The following is an 11,123-nucleotide window of genomic DNA, read 5'->3' as shown; positions in this document are numbered from 1 at the left end:
CTTTCCATAGCTAAGCGGAAATCCTAAGCTGGCGAGTCTCTGAAATGAACATCAGTACCTGCGAGCATAAAACGCAGCCCCCCGAAGAAAGAGGGGTCAGTACGATATATGTACTGAGTATAGAAGCACAACATAACTGAGATAACAACTGAACCAAGGCTGCAAGAAACCAAGTATAACATTTAATAGGGTACTGTACCTGCACCTCACAAAATAAAGTCATGTATACCACTATCGCATACTGTATCTGGACCGCTCAGGGACTCGGTATTACAAACACATCATCTATCATGATAGGTATATATATGCCATTAACGCTGTAGGACGTACAGCTCGATCCCTGTATATAGAAAGTACATGCCGAGGAACGATGGCCCGATCCATGTATCATATAATAATGCCGAGGAACGACGGCCCAATCTGTATATCTTATAACAATGTCGAGGTACGACGGCCCGATCCATATAATGCATAATAATGCCGAGGTACGACGGCCCAATCCGTATAATGCATAATTTGTCGTAGAACGTACGACCCAATCCTTACATAGCAAAATATGCCGAGGTACGTCTGACCCGATCCATATATATATCATAATGCATATACGTGCACGCAAAACTCTGTAACATATCAAATATCCCTCAACCATTATCGTAAAGTATGCCCAAGAACCCCCGGGTTTAGGAGCTTACACATCCAATCACTATTCAGTCTATAGAAGGCTCGAGGGTCATAGTTTAACTACTTTAAGGCCCTTAGCATTTAGGAGTGAACTCGAGTCACGAGTTATACTCAGAACTTACAATTGGAACTACCTCTACACTCAAATCATATCTTATTTCATTTACATTAAGACGTCCCATAAGAAAGAAGCGATAAGCTCTACATATATTACCTTTTATCATATAGAAGCCTTAAACGGCAATAACTCAACTATCGCAGGAGTTCTAATATCTAGAAGTGAATAAGATTGATGAACCATACTCGGGGTTCTATGAATGGAATTATTCTCACATTACATATACAATCCATTTAAGACTAAGACATGCGAAAAGAAAGAAGAGATAGGCTTCACATACCTTGTTTGAATTATTCCTTATCCTGCTTGCCTCGCCGTCCTTTGAACCTATTCAACATGAAAGTAGTATGAATATCAACCCCTTTTACTTTCCAGCACCCTAGGTTACATCTTAGTATTAATGGAATCTATTTCCTTAGTCGTTTTTCCGACTAGTTCTGTTATTCGCTAAGGCGTCGACGAAAATTGGACAACACCTCCCCTATAATGTGCCCTATCCAAATTTCCAATTAGGTCCCTAAGACCTACAGCCAACCAACAACAACAACCTGCAGCAATTCACACCAACAATATACAACATAAACTCCAAACGACTTATTTAAAAATGCAGTAGCACAATAGCATGTCTAGCCTTTATTTTGTAACACCTTTCATTATACGCAACGAGGGGTCGTGTGGCTATAACCAGCAGCATCCACACCCTTTTTAGAATGCGTTTAGGCCCTGCAACAATACATTACACCTTTTCAGCAATAACTTACAAGAACGACACTTTATTTCGACGACAATTCACTTCTAGCAACTCCAATTTAGTTTATTTCGGGCGTCAAACATATTTATCATATTTTCACATTTCCATCCACTTACACAACGTATAATACCCTCTATAACAACACCATAAACTCCAATTTAAAAGGAAAGGCCTTAGCTTACGTTAAACTTGTCAAACTCGCCAAAATTATCAAAACGCGAAATCTGGACAACCCACTGTCTTATATTATCGCTTAGTTTCGGAGGGGTAATTGAGGGAAACAGTATTTGTGGCCTCAATGAAAGTTATATACATGTGTATCAAGGTAGCAAACAATTTTGAATTACCCCTACAACAATTTTGTACAAAAGTATAGGCCCAAAATACTCACAGCTGTCCGTGTAGGATTTCCAAAACAAAATCTGGGCAGTACCTCCTCTACACTTCATCACCCTTTTTCGCGAAGCTAAATGCAAAACTGTATTTAAAAGTCTAAATAAAAGTTATATAACTATGAAATACCTTTCCAAAACATATTTAATCACCCGAAACTAAGCTGTACACAAGAAGTTACACCAATATTACTAACAACTGTCCCCTCCAAAAATGGGTCTGTTCCCTAGCATTTTCTCTTTACGTTTCTCTTAGTTTTCCAAGTGAAGAACTGAAAATATGGTTCTGTAGGAATCTTAATATACATATATACACCTCCACTTAATTGAGGAACACTGTAGATAATTAATTCACGAAAGAAAAGTGAAGAACTTACCTTAATTTCCTCCAATTTGTGGCTGCTATTGTGAGCTCTCTTTCTCTCACGTTTCTCTCTATAATTTGGCTGATTTTTGGACTCCAAATGACTTAAGAGTCATTAAAATACATATATAGGGTCCCTTAGGAAGTGACATGTGTCATCCCCTAAGGGTGACATGTGTCAAACCCTTATTAGGCCACGGATCCACGCTTTCAAGAAGGGGCTGCTATGTGTCCTTGTGGACCCTACTTCCCAAGTAGGTGGGTCACCTACTTGACCCTAAGTAGGTGGGTCACCTTGTTGCTTGAGGTGCTACCATGTGTCACTCCTCCATTGGCTTCCACGTGTCGTCTTTTCCCCTTCCTCGTGGGTTCGTAATCTCGTCTTATTTTAGGAGCCTATGTAATTCATGCTACGTAATCTTGGTATGTCCTTAAGCAACTCAAATATGTAAGACGTCTAAGTTGGTAGCTTACGTAGGTAAATCGAGTCCTACGACTCATTTCTCAGCCTCCAACTCCTTTCGAATTTTTATAACCCTATTTCCAATCTTCCTTATTATGAAGCATTTCGTTCTCCTTTCCTTGGAGTTATTTGATAGCATTATAAATGATCCGACTCACATAATGATTTTTAAGGAACTTAAGAGCCTTCCCAGAAACTTGAGAAGCTTAAGAAGCATTCTAAGGTACCAAAGTACGGGGTGTAACATCCTTCCCCCCTTTAGAACATTTGTCCCCGAATGTTAACTAGCCTCATAAGGTCTTACGAGTGCTTCAGGATTCTTCTGTACTGGCGACCATTCATAGGCCTTGTATCAACTCATATGGTCTATTTAAGAAGGTAGATTACCTGTAGGCATAGGGAACAGGTGATATTTATTTTCCATTACTTCTTTACAGTTTCGTTACCATACATCAAATTACACCCTTTACACGAACATGTGTAGGAGCTTAAAATAGCCTGAAAGATGCTTTAGTATCACCATACTAGTCTGTACGTAAACCTATATCATTTTTTACTTCCTTCCTCTACTTACCCTTGAGTTTCCTCATATTCCAGTATAGGAGAGATCTCTCATCCTTTCCTTGTTTTGCTACTTATACACCATAATATTAGTAGTCAGTAACTTTGTTACCAACGTCTTACCTTCAGTCGAGTATAGCCTAGCTATTCCTTACAGTATGTTTAAGTTCTCATCGTAATTCTCTTGTTGTATTCATCCCCTTTGTATGTACCTATTCTTTGATGTCATACTATTTAAGTCCTTACTATTAATTCTCCGCACTGTCTCCGGTATCATGGCTTCTATTAGTTTATTACTGGCCTTTAGATCTTATTAACTCGTGCCAGTATGAGATCTCACTTGAAGCCACTTCCCCCCTTTAGGGTGTACCCATGTCACTATCTATTGTGTTCTACCTTACGCCCTTATTTCCAATTTTCCAATACGTATAATTCTTTTCCAACATATTCGTTATACTGCACCATATCTATGTCTTCCTTTATATCTTCCATACCTTTGGTTGCCTAGGTACGATAACTTAACACAATCATGAGGTGCTAATCCAGTCTAATTATGGGTACTCGAGTCACATAGCAATTTATTCGAAGCCACTTTCTCACATAGCTTTACTTATTTTCATAACTATCCTCATTATATTCACATCATATCCTGTTCGCATTCTACCCCATAGTATAACACTTCTTAACCTTTTTCATGATTCTTACTGTGGGTTACTTACCCTTCTTAGTTAGTCTTATCCTTAATATTTCATTCTATCCAGAACTATCAGTCTTTCCTAAATCATTTTTCTTTTATTTTAAGGAAAATTTGGGCAGAGTTTCCTCTATATTTCTTACTATCTCAACATCTGCATGCAGAAAATGCCAATAATGCCTCACAGGGGCAACACACATAAAGATACATATATACGTATCATATCACGTCATATCGCAGACTCACAAGGCGCCCAATATCAATAATAGTATAAACGGATGGACTTACCTCGTATGTCCAACTCAAACTGCACCTGTTTAGACTTTCCGTCTACTTTTCCTTTCAATTTTCAACTTTACATGTCAACCGTAATTCAATACCTTACCTGGCACCTATCATTCGTGCCTTGCTTACCTGCGTGCTGTGTAACTTCCAAAATCGTCAGTAGCCTTCTTATATTGATGTTGTCCTTCTGCTGAAATCACAAATTAGTATGAGGAATTTCATTCCCTATGACTCGGCTCTATTGCACGATCGTAGATATGAAAGAAAACATCATCCTAAATGTCCCGTAGCCTCTTGTCTATAGATATGGTGCATAACACACCGATAAATAAGACTCTAATAGACACAGTCTGTAGACACTCCAAGGGGGAACTACTCTGATACCACTTCTATCACGACCCACCCCGTAGGTTGCGACTGGGGTATGACTTGGAACCCCGTATACGTATCTATCATTATAGTCAAGTTAAACCGTGTACGATGTGATACTATATACAAAAATCTCAATGGGTCAAAAACTTTTTTTTATAAGCCTGTAGCCTCTTTCACCTATGTCACAATAGGAAAGGAATGCAAGCCGACAAGGCTGCCATAACACCAAAATATTTACAATACGTCGTACGAGTACAACTGAAACAGACTTACAAATAACCCACAAACACATGGCTACAGACCTCTAAGAGTAATAACTGTATCATATGGCGGGACAGGGCCCCTGCCGTACCCCTGAACAAATAAATATATACACAGGATGACCAATACCAAAAAGCTAGGCTCCGGAATAGTGGAGCACTTTCCATAGCTAAGCGGAAATCCTAAGCTGGCGAGTCTCTGAAATGAACATCAGTACCTGCGAGCATAAAACGCAGCCCCCCGAAGAAAGGGGGGTCAGTACGATATATGTACTGAGTATAGAAGCACAACATAACTGAGATAACAACTGAACCAAGGCTGCAAGAAACCAAGTATAACATTTAATAGGGTACTGTACCTGCACCTCACAAAATAAAGTCATGTATACCACTATCACATACTGTATCCGGCCCGCTCGGGGACTCGGTGTTACAAACACATCATCTATCATGATAGGTATATATATGCCATTAATGCTGTAGGACGTACAGCCCGATCCCTGTATATAAAAAGTACATGCCGAGGAGCGACGGCCCGGTCCATGTATCATATAATAATACCGAGGAACGACGGCATGATCCGTATATCGTATAACAATATTGAGGTATGACAGCCCGATCCATATAATGCATAATAATGCCGAGGTACGATGGCCCGATCCGTATAATGCATAATTTGTTGTAGAACGTACGACCCAATCCTTACATAGCAAAATATGCCGAGGTACGTCTGACCCGATCCATATATATATCATAATGCATATACGTGCACGCAAAACTCTGTAACATATCAAATATCCCTCAACCATTATCGTAAAGTATGCCCAAGAACCCCCGGGTTTAGGAGCTTACACATCCAATCACTATTCAGTCTATAGAAGGCTCGAGGGTCATAGTTTAACTACTTTAAGGCCCTTAGCATTTAGGAGTGAACTCGAGTCACGAGTTATACTCAGAACTTACAATTGGAACTACCTCTACACTCAAATCATATCTTATTTCATTTACATTAAGACGTCCCATAAGAAAGAAGCGATAAGCTCTACATATATTACCTTTTATCATATAGAAGCCTTAAACGGCAATAACTCAACTATCGCAGGAGTTCTAATATCTAGAAGTGAATAAGATTGATGAACCATACTCGGGGTTCTATGAATGGAATTATTCTCACGTTACATATACAATCCATTTAAGACTAAGACATGCGAAAAGAAAGAAGAGATAGGCTTCACATACCTTGTTTGAATTATTCCTTATCCTGCTTGCCTCGCCGTCCTTTGAACCTATTCAACATGAAAGTAGTATGAATATCAACCCCTTTTACTTTCCAGCACCCTAGGTTACATTTTAGTATTAATGGAATCTATTTCCTTAGTCGTTTTTCCGACTAGTTCTGTTATTCGCTAAGGCGTCGACGGAAATTGGACAGCACCTCCCCTATAATGTGCCCTATCCAAATTTCCAATTAGGTCCCTAAGACCTACATCCAACCAACAACAACAACCTGCAGCAATTCACACCAACAATATACAACATAAACTCCAAACGACTTATTTAAAAATGCAGTAGCACAATAGCATGTCTAGCCTTTATTTTGTAACACCTTTCATTATACGCAACGAGGGGTCGTGTGGCTATAACCAGCAGTATCCACACCCTTTTTAGAATGCGTTTAGGCCCTGCAACAATACATTACACCTTTGCAGCAATAACTTACAAGAACGACACTTTATTTCGATGACAATTCACTTCTAGCGACTCCAATTTAGTTTATTTCGGGCGTCAAACATATTTATCATATTTTCACATTTCCATCCACTTAAACAACGTATAATACCCTCTATAACAACACCATAAACTCCAATTTAAAAGGAAAGGCCTTACCTTACGTTAAACTTGTCAAACTCGCCAAAACTATCAAAACGCGAAATCTGGACAGCCCACTGTCTTATATTGTCGCTTAGTTTCGGAGGGGTAATTGAGGGAAACAGGATTTGTGGCCTCAATGAAAGTTATATACATGTGTATCAAGGTAGCAAACAATTTTGAATTACCCCTACAACAATTTTGTACGAAAGTATAGGCCCAAAATACTCACAGCTGTCCGTGTAGGATTTCCAAAACAAAATCTGGGCAGTACCTCCTCTACACTTCATCACCCTTTTTCGCGAAGCTAAAAGCAAAAATGGATTTCAAAGTATAAATAAAGGTTATATACCTATGAAATACCTTTCCAAAACATATTGAATCACCCAAAACTAAGCTATACACAAGAAGTTATACCAATATTACTAACAACTATCCCCTCCAAAAACGGGTCTGTTCCCTGGCATTTTCTCTTTACGTTTCTCTTAGTTTTCCAAGTGAAGAACTGAAAATATGGTTCCGTAGGCATCGTAATATACATATATACACCTCCACTTAATTGAGGAATACCGTAGATAATTAATTCATGGAAAAAAAGTGAAGAACTTACCTTAATTTCCTCCAATTTGTGGCTGCTATTGTGAGCTCTCTTTCTCTCACGTTTCTCTCTATAATTTGGCTGATTTTTAGACTCCAAATGACTTAAGAGTCATTAACATAAATATATAGGGTCCCTTAGGAAGTGACATGTGTCATCCCCTAAGGGTGACACGTGTCAAACCCTTATTGGGCCACGGATCCATGCTTTCAAGGAGGGGCTGCCACGTGTCCTTGTGGGCCCCAACTCCCAAGTAGTTGGGTCAACTGCTTGACCCTAAGTAAGTGGGTCACCTACTTGCTTGAGGTGCTTCCACGTGTCACTCCTCCATTGGCTTCCACGTGTCGTCTTTTCCCCTTCCTCGTGGGTTCGTAATCTCGTCTTATTTTAGGAGCCTATGTAATCCATGCTACGTAAGCTTGGTATGTCCTTAAGCAACTCAAGTATGTAAGACGTCTAAGTTGGTAGCTTACGTAGGTAAATCGAGTTCTACGACTCATTTCTCGGCCTCCAACTCCTTTTGAATTTTTATAACCCTATTTCCAATCTTCCTTATTATGAAGCATTTCGTTCTCCTTTCCTTGGAGTTATTTGATAGCATTATAAACGATCCGACTCACATAACGATTTTTAAGAAACTTAAGAGCCTTCCCAGAAACTTGAGAAGCTTAAGAAGCATTCTAAGGTACCAAAGTACGGGGTGTAACAGGGTTCCCGTAGACTTTGGGAGTAGGTGCCAATACTTGTGTTTCATGTTCTCTTTAGCTTCTCCGGTTATCCTCTTTCTAGTTTTGGTTTTGCCACAGTATCTTGATAGAAGGCACGTCCTTAGTCTACAATCTTCCAGTTTGCCGATCTAAGATGACGATAGGTTTTTCCTCACAGGATTTCATCTCCTGGACCTCATCTATGGGATATACTCTGGGTGGCTCATCAGTATCTTTGTGAAGCATTCCTATCTGAGGTACTGGGCGTATAGTTTCTAAATGAGGTGGTAAGCTCAACTTATCTGCCACATTGCCCACCTTATGAGTAACTTGATACAGTCTAATATATTTCGGGTTAAATTTCCTTTTCTAGATGACTCCGTTATGAATGTTCAATCATCAATTTGAACTCTGTATGTCGATGTCGATCATCTGTATATCATTAATGCCGACTCTGTGTTGTTAGTCAATAGCTTACTTAATCATGTCGGGCCCTTTTTAGCTTAGTTTTTGTAACATCGACCCATCCAATAGGGGACTTACACATCTTGCTCTACCAATATTGTACGGGGCCATTAGGATACGGGAGTAGTAGTTATTATTATAGGCAACTTGATAAGTAATAGATAATCATCCCAACTATCTTTGAAGTTAACAACACCAACTCATGACATATCTTCTAGCGTCTGATAGTATGCTCAGTCTGTTCAGCAGCTCGAAGAAAAATACGGTACGAATACCTGTATGTGCTCCCAATCTATTCTTGGACTGATCTCTAGACGTTAATCATAATTAAAGTCTCTCTATCTGAGATATTAACTGGGAAACCTCACAGAATCTTATCATTCTCCATGTTTTATAACTCCCCCTAACTTCAGCAGCATAGGTGCTCTTGATTGGAAGCAAATGGGCTGATTCCTTAGCCTACTCACAATAACCCATATAGCACCTTACTCTTACAGAATATAAAATAGGTGCGTAATGACGTTGAAAACTTGGGGGTCGTTAGCCTCGTATAGTCCTTCTCGACTCTTTCCAGAACTTTAACTGGCATTCTATCTTTTAGGTTCTGCTTTTCAATCCTTAGGGTTGTCTACTGAATAATGCTGCAGCCCCCTCGTGTAATGGCTCTCATAGTCGTTCTGTGCTTTATCTAACATGATCTGGTATAATTCTGACAGAATTTTGGCATATATACTCGCCATCCTGTAGTAACCAACTAGTTTTTCCAGTTTCATTTAAACTCTTTCACCACTTTCCTCACCCCCACTCGTAACCTTCTAGACACATTATTCTGTGTCATTTCCTTTCTTACAAATTGACGAAAGGGTACAAGGTGTATCCTGGCGTTATCTCGCTAGTCCTTATGTTTTACCTTGCCTTTGTTTCCCTTATCCTACATTTGATGTCGGGGGAGCTCTTTGGCCCAATCGTGGGCATATATTATGTCACCCGTAGTACCAATTCCATCTCGATAGTTTGGCTTAACCTATCCTTGCATCTCTCGGTAGTTAATTGTAACTTGGGCTTCTTTGCCTGGAATAATAGCTATGGGGACTCCGTAAGGTCTTACCATTTCTTCACCTTACACTTTTACACCTTTTTGGCTGAATAGGTAGCCTTTGATCAAAGGAGTAGGGGCCAATATCATTAATCCACGGGTAACATTCCCTTCAGAGTCATATATCGATGGAGTGTGGAATGAGTCTTGTAGTCCTGGTCATATTATGGAATTTCCTACTTTGGGTATTACTTCTTGGCTTCCATAAATTATATCAATTAGTACCCTTACCTTTTTGGGTTTTGCTTTTTTTTTCTTTTTCACCCTCAGAGTTGGCTGTTAGTGGTGTCAAAATTCCCTCGCCCACTGGCCCATATAGTCATTCTGTGGTTTTTCTTTCATTAACTGGTTCTATGTTAAAGAGTTGTGGCCTTTGAGTGTGTCGTCAGTTAGCAATTATCTAATCCTTTTTGTTTTGCTTAAGCCCTTGTTACAATTTCCTTAACGTATCTTATAATACTCTGGGTACATAATCTTATATCGCTTCTCCGTCGCTAGTTCAGATTCCTCCATCTCGCGCGATCACACCAGCACTAACGCATTAAGTTCCATCAGAATTTTAAAGTTAAGCGTGCTGGGGCGAGAATAATATTTAGATGGGTGACCTCCCTGAGAAGTCTTCATGTCGCGTTTCATTGTAATCCTTGCCATAATATGTGGGGCACTCGACTTAGCTCCAGATTTACCTCAGTGTTGTCTCGTGAGTCTTTATGTTTTGCCCTATCCTTTCATCTATTATCTTGCATCCAGTATCGGCGTAGACCTTTAGCTCCACGATCTTGTATTCACTTTGTGTTTTCCTCATTTTCTACCACAAGAGGCTTTCTATTCCTTTTTCTTTGATTATTTATCTATCGCAACATCATTTGCGACTAACCTATAACCAACATTTTGGATTTTGGTCTAGCATGTTGTCATTATCCTTCGTAATGTCTCTTAAGTTGGTTGATATCCTTTCATGGTTACACTCTTTTGTTTTTATACTCAGCCTCCTTCTAGTGTTATGTTATTCAGGGTCTCGTCACAAGTTGTTATCACTGCCTTATGTAGCATTCTAGCTTCCATCCAATTATTGGTAGCTTCTAGACCTTTCTAACTTGGTTTGGCAAGATATCTTATTGAAGTTTAGACGTCCATCCCAAATATATTGCCATATTAGTTGCCTCCTCCTACTTTTGCTATTTTCTCACTAACTTCCCCTCTTTAGAGGGTACTCGTACTTTCATTTATTGGTGTTTGTAGGCGTTCTAACTTCAACTAGGCAGTGCTAGTATTCTGATGATAACTATTCTAGGTTTTCTCGAAGTAGTGGCTTTGTCATAACCTATATCCTTTGCTTCTTGGGGCGAATAGAAGTTGCGTCATTTGTTCCTTAAGTTTTCCATCCTCGTCCCTTAAGGGTTCTAATATTTTTGGGGCGACGTTGTGTACACACATCATTTTTTGT

The 11,123-nt window shown here is 39.5% G+C and overlaps 1 pseudogene; it reads left to right on the top strand.

The window, feature by feature from the left end:
• Positions 1-10,190: 10,190 nt before the first annotated feature.
• Positions 10,191-10,310, top strand: LOC129890976 (5S ribosomal RNA; annotated as a pseudogene).
• Positions 10,311-11,123: the final 813 nt, after the last annotated feature.

The sequence above is a fragment of the Solanum dulcamara genome, chromosome 5 (genome assembly GCF_947179165.1).
Source record: "Solanum dulcamara chromosome 5, daSolDulc1.2, whole genome shotgun sequence".
Taxonomy (NCBI): domain Eukaryota; kingdom Viridiplantae; phylum Streptophyta; class Magnoliopsida; order Solanales; family Solanaceae; genus Solanum; species Solanum dulcamara.
Note: the sequence above shows the minus strand (reverse complement) of the source record. Positions and strands in the feature narration are given on the sequence as shown.